Here is a 7,279-nt window from a genome sequence, read left to right as displayed (position 1 = left end):
GTGGTTTTGATTTGTAACATTTTACTGACAATGAAAATAATTCAAAATTGACTCCATAATGTAGAGGAGATCGAGCTCTACAAGGTGATTATTATGTACCAATAATTAAGTACCTCCCAAAATTGTAATAACGCCCTTCTGGTACTCAGCCGCGATGTATAGCTTCTCCTAGTTTGTCACTGATATTCATTTATTTTCCTTCCACAACATGACTTGGGAGTTGTAGATTTTTACTTTATGCATATATATGTACATTTTGTCTATGCACTTGTGTATATTTATGTTGACATGTTTGCCATTTGCTACTAATATCGTATAGATAGATGGATAGATATATAGATAGATGGATGGATGGATAGATACATACATACATACATACATATATCCATAGATAGATAGAGTAGATAGATAGATGGATAGATAGATCGATCGATAGATAGATAGATAGATGGAGTAGATAGATAGATAGATACACAGATGTGATAGATAGATACACAGATATGATATATAGATAGATAGATATAAATATATAGATAGATAGATAGAGATGGATAGATAGATGGATAGATAGATGGTTAGATAGATAGAAAGATAGATAAATAGATAGATAGATAGATAGATAGATAGATAGATGGTGTAGACAGATAAGTAGGTAGATAAATAGATAGATGGATAGATGGATGGATAGCTATATATATGAAGAGCTTGCAACCAAAAGGCGCTATATACATTGAAAAGTGATGAATTTAGCGCCTTTTGGAAGCAACCACTTCATATATAGGTATTGATAGATAGATACTAGATAGACAGATAGATAGATAGATAGATGGATAAATAAATAAATAAATACAGTAGATAGATAGATAAACACAGATCTGGTCCATTTTATCATCTCTTACAAAATATGAATGTGAAATACCGATGTACGCGTTTCTCGTACATAGTCCAACAGTGGTGAAGGCGTGTTTTTTGTTGGTTGGTTTTTTTTTGCGTTAGATCAAAGAACAAACATTCAACGAATTATATAGTTCTCTTGTTGTGTTTCCCCATTTGATTTTGGAACAAACTTAACGATAGACGTTTGGCAATCATTTGTTTTGGTGGAAACGATCATGAGACAATAAAATCTCACAGAGACATTAAAAAAGTGCAATTACCTGCTGTTTTTAGAGGTCATGTGAAAAGTTGCCTACTAGTATTTGGTTTGCACAGTAAAATCAACATTTTCATATCACACATTTCCTGTATAGAAATGCTGGTAGTTGTTTATGTTGAAAATGATACATACAAATAATGAGATGTAGATTGCATCTAGTAAACTAGACGGTCTTAAAAAATGATATACTTATCCTCCATTCATTATATGGGGATGTATATACAAACTACATATTTCATATTGACCCCATAAACAAACATAAGATCATGAGTCACGCTGCAATGATATCAAACGATAATCTCTTTTTTTTTCCAAGGTTCGGCCTTGACTAGCAAACATTTTGCTCTCTATTTAACGTTTTTGTGATTTTTTAAAATATATTTGAGAATGAATTAAAACGCATTGAAGAAAAGCAAAATCTGCATTTGTTATACACAGGAAGATTATCATCTAAATCCATTTATGTACTTTAACGTAGTTTTTTAAATTACTCAGATAGTTGTTTCTTTTATGGTCAAAATAATCTGTAAGATGTCAATCTTAGAAAACATTTTTGGACTTTGAACTCTTTGAGCATTGTTTTATATCTCGTATCTTCTTGTAAACTGAGGAAAATTGGGGGAAAATGTATCTCGCCTGAACATCGCCCTCTGCAAGATAAATCGAAGCAGAGTGTCAAGTATTTGAGACCATTGTGACACTATAATCATTTTATCGGTGGCTACCTCTTCCTCCTCCTCCTCCTCCTCCTCCTCCTTCTTCTTCTTCTTCTTCTTCGCATGACACAATGTGCCTGGTTGATACCATTCGTCAAAGCAACGATAGTTTCTGGCGCCAATAGATTTATAAAACTAGGAGAGTTCTCGTAGCTATATTTTCCGTATCCACGTGTCTGAATCCCGTCCAGTTGGATAGATAGTAAACTGTTTGTTGCCAATAATAATATGAATGAACACAAAAGAGAGTGATACTGGAAGAGAAAGAGAGATAGATGGAAGAGAGGGTTTGATGAGAGATACCCGTATATCATCGACAGACATGGTTACAAGCTCCAGCCACTACAGAACAAGGCAGATTCCCACGTCTCTTCCCTCACCTTGAAACCAAACGCCGTGATCGCGCAGAGAAAGCCGTCTGATATAGCTAATAAATCAAACTTTAGACGCGCTTGAGTATAACACTTGATGATCAAATTTCATTCGTGCCATGCCATCTTCTTCTTGTCTCTCCCCCGTTCCATCATCTGCTCACGATCAGGGTACATACGCCTGTGGGATGGCAGGGACTAAGTGATGAGATATCAGATTGCCATTTACGTGCTCTTTACCGCCTTTTCGCCGGCGTTCCAGTAAGCGAAATTGTTGATTTAAGACATGGAGGGATGAAGTGCACATACAGACATTAACATGGGCGTGAAGAATGGGAGAGCATTCGTCCCACTTCACTTGATGAGGGTGGGTGACAACGTACAACATATCTGTCTGTCTGTCTGTCTCCCTATCTCTCCCCACCCCTCATGCTATATCATATGACACACACACACACATACACATACATACATACGTATATAATTATGCCTATACTTTGTACCTTATCTGAATCTTTGAAAAGACAGTATACGGAACTACGCGCAAGATACCGAAATGTATTAGAATAAGAGGAGAATAAAACGAAAATGAAAATAAGAGACTGAAACATAAAAGAAGCCAGTCGATTTTGTTGATCGTCGCCGGAAAAAAAAAATGAGCGCGAATAGAGTCGCGATATTGAAAGAATAAAATGGAACGTTTGGTATAGAGACATGGTTTAACACACTATTCATTGCAGTTTGCTGCGGCAGCTGTGGTCTTGTAGTACATCTTTCATTTATGTCTGTTGTCAAAATGTCTAATCATTGAAGCTGATTCATGCCTTGCGAGAGACAAACTAATTTTGATTGCTTTCTTTTTCCTTTTGAGCGTCTGGCTTTTTACGATGTTATTCCAAATGGAGAGGGTACCAAACACTGGTCAAATTACATTTTGCAACCTTGGCTTTAACACTCACGTCCATGGAATGACGATGAGCCCCAGGAATCGGATGCCGACTGACTCTACGTGCGCACCCTTCTTGCAGGGCACGGCTACCTTGGCACAGCGCGGGAAATAAAATATTGCTTCATTTTCTCTCGTCTTTTGGGTCATTAAAGAGAGTTATCGTCTGAGCGCGAAGTACAGGCCAAGCACTCAGTCACGTTTCTGGCTCGTTGACTGGCTGATATTGGAAACACAAATCAAAACGACACTACCACAAAAGGCGGCGATAACCGCCTCATCTCGCAATTCTGCTTGAAATTTTAGGTTATTGTGCTACACGATGGTGAGGTATTCCATGAACCCTCAAAATCTCAGACATAAAGGCGAAAAAAGTGGCCCTGTGCTCTATATCATCCTCGCTTGGTTACTCGTACGTTCCAGTACGTTCTAATCGATTCAGTTGACCCCATTGTTTAGTTTATGAGATGATTTGTGACAGAATTATCATAGTCGACATTATTGATATGGCCGAAGATTACTTCATACATGCTATTTTTTAATGATTTGTCCTTTTCATTCTGTTTCTGGCGTTATGAATGAAGCGTTGATGTTTTCACGATATGACCCATGACGAGCTAAACAGCGTCCATTTACAATAATTGTCCAAAAAATAGCAACATTTGCAGTGAAAGCAAAAGCATAACGGATGAAATATGAAATATTGGACGATTAACGCTTTGCTCGCCCTTTTAGTCTGTGTTACTTAAATACTTGAAAAACATAATTGTGTGCATATAATTATCGGTGGCTATTCATGCCATGATACAACAACATGAAGAGTATTGTGGAATTGCTTAGAGTTGCTATGCAGCGCCATCTATTGTCAAACACTAACTCCAGCATAGCTCCACGTATGACATAAGACACAGTGTATTTTTGGCAAAAACAACCACAACAACAACAACTTCAAATGAAATTATTCTTTAATGTAGTATTTACCTCCGATGACTGGCTCTTTGGCCCAAAATAACATTCATGTTCATCCAAACCTTCAATTTAACATTATTATGTAGCGCATTTGTCACGTCACTGCATGTGCCAATGAAAATTTTGTTGAAATTTGACAGATAAAAGAGATTTCATATATTTTCAGATATCCTGGTGCTATCGGTCTCAGTTACAACTGAAAATTATCCGTGGCAATGATGGCATACCCCCACCCACATTTCTCCAGAAAGGCTTAAACACAAAATCTTTTTTCTTTTGACAATATTCATTATTTTGTGAGAACACTATTCATTTAACTTAACAATATTAATGAACTTCGGGATCTTTTCGAATTTACTCTTTTTTGTAGAAGAACTTACGGAGTAGAGTTTCACTTTCAAATATTCAAATGTACTGTGACTTATGTGTGTGTAATTACGCATGGGTATACATCATGGTGATGTCTTGGAACACCACAAAAATTATATTCATAGGTATTTTTTTAATAGAATAAACAAACTAATTCTGTCAAGCAAGGACAGTGAGACACCGTCAGTGTGTGAGAGGCAACGGAAATAAAACAGTACAGAAAGCATTTATTTCTGACTGCAAAACCAGTCGTGAACAGGTACGAATATCAGGTGAACATTATTTCGTCTACTATGTATAAACTAGAAACATTCACAGTCAATGGACCGTCGCTGATAATGATTTGAGGACATGGCTGCAGGAATCACCGTACACTCGACGCACTTCACGCCAGGAGTTCCCCGTGTCCCACCATCAGACTTCTTGGCCATGTCGGGTGTCTTCCGACACACCACACTGCGCAAACTCGTGAGAGCGGACACGGGTAAGTAGTTTTGGACAGCTAAAACTCCAGACCAGATGGATTTTCAGACGTTCAGATGTCATTGAACTTTCCAGATGGTCTACAAATAGATCAATCTGAAACGATGACCACATTGCTCCCTTTTTTTTGGGGGGGGGGGGGTGGTAGTATTTTACTGTTTGGCCTGTATGATATACCAATCTGTCGTCTGTTTCTCTTGTGAATGAGATCATTAAAGAGACAGTGTTTGTTTACTTCAGGATGCCCACTGCGCTCATATTCCAAAATTAACTCAGCACAAAAACACGAACTTGTCTACCTAGCTATGTGTATTTAAAATGTGTAGCGAAGAAACGTCTGCTATGTGAGATAAAGTGTAATATAGACAATAACATAATGACAATAATTTTGCATGAAAATAATTTGTCCATCTCCAAAACATAACTATGTACTTTTAACTGCTTGATGTTCTTTTGTGTATCTTCTGTATAAAACTGATTTATGATTTTTGAAAATAACTTAGATTCCGATTTTACATGATTTGTAACAACGGTGTATGCGCGCCTACAGGCCTTATTGGCTTTTTATGTGTACACCATTTTCCATTTTACTTGTTGCCTGTTGTAATCTGGAACAATTTATGACTGTAATTCTGATGTCGTTGTTGTGGTTTCTTTTATATGTTATTGTTTTTTTAATGTTCATCTGTAACACTGAATGCTTCATGTTGCTTTTATTGTGATCGAAATGGAAATAAACGAATTGAATTGAATTGAACTGCAGTCATTAGCAGCACAGACATTGTCAGAAAGAAGATTTTTTCCAATACGATAGGAAATGACTCTAAATGAAACAAAGTTACCAGACATTAGCATGCATAATAATGATGACTAGTGATTACCATTTCTATAGGTAATTGTCTATGAATTGTATTTGGCCGGAATTACCGGGGGCTGACTACCAGCAGCAATGACGAGCTGGGATTAGCCGTTAGGCAAGACGGCATACTGTGGCATACCAAGAAATGGATGTGGCAGAGATCACTAAGCATTTCGTTCATTTGTCGTTATTCCATTCTGCTATATTTGAACAAATTTTTGCGCCATACTTTATAGATTCTTTATAGTTCCCCCTTCCCAGGGAACAACCCAGAAGCTTAGAATGAGTTGTGATGTGTAATTCTCGACCGTTTGAAAGATTCGATGCTCAAGTTCCTTTACAAGAAGATAATATAGAGTATTTCCTCGTGCACGAGGCTGTTCAGTTATAATTCGGTATCATATCTAACAATGGACGTGTATAAACCATATTAATCTCACCAATTTATCATGAATCTATCTCACCCTTTTTTCTCGTCATTTTTCTGCACCCTTTGAGATGCGGGTAATACACGAGACCTAAGCAGTTTTTGTCTGGTTTTTAATGCGGTCTGGCCATGCCATCTCTATGAAGGGAACAGGTTTTTTAGCTGGTTTCAGCTGCAAGGGGTTCAATACCCAGTTGACTTGCACCATTACTCGGCAAGAAATCTCCCAGGTGTCGTTTCCGATAGCCAAAGGGGATTCCATTCGGTCGCAAACCATGCAGGTCTATACAATGGGTACAGACGAGCAAACATCTTGGGGTTTTGTTTTGTTTTGTTTTGTTTTGGGTATTTTTTTCCATGTCCTCCCTGCCATATTTTCTCAGGGGAAAGGGGGATAAGTATTTTTACGCTAGAAAAGGATAAGTAATATATTTATGTTTCTGGAGTAGTATCACCATACATATTCCGGATACACTTGAGACTAACGGCAGGGAAGGGTGGTGTACACGTGGATCAGGAGTTTCTCTTTGAGTTGCAAACGCACCCGACGGGACATTTCTTAGTCCCACGGCATCATATTCGGGTCCCCATATCTCCACCCCTCTATACCCTTTTATATTCCCATCCCAATTGGCTATTAGGTCAGGTAAAAGCGGGTTATTTGGTGCCTTGTGTCTCCGCCTGTCTAGTCGCAGAGAACCAAGCGGAAATGAATTATCAGAAAGTCAGATTTTTGTACTTTGGGAACTCTCACTATAGTACTGACTTCAGATGGTCAGAATGATATGTATCTTTTTTTTCCTTCTAGGTGTCATTCTACCTTTTCAAGGCGAGTGACCTCCACTCACGAGGTCGTAGAGGGTGTCTGCAGGAACTTAAAAAAATCAGTCGAAAAGGAATATCCCAGCACAAGTTCCTGTTATTCAATATACACGAAACAGTCGGTATCACAACTGACGATAAACGTTGAATTATGCTTCGAT

Source organism: Diadema antillarum, unplaced genomic scaffold, assembly GCF_040938485.1.
Source record: "Diadema antillarum isolate AM-2024a unplaced genomic scaffold, OU_Dant_1.0 seq00000511_RagTag, whole genome shotgun sequence".
NCBI classification, from domain to species: domain Eukaryota; kingdom Metazoa; phylum Echinodermata; class Echinoidea; order Diadematoida; family Diadematidae; genus Diadema; species Diadema antillarum.
The sequence above is the reverse complement of the archived record's forward strand: the minus strand, read 5'-3'. Positions refer to the sequence as shown.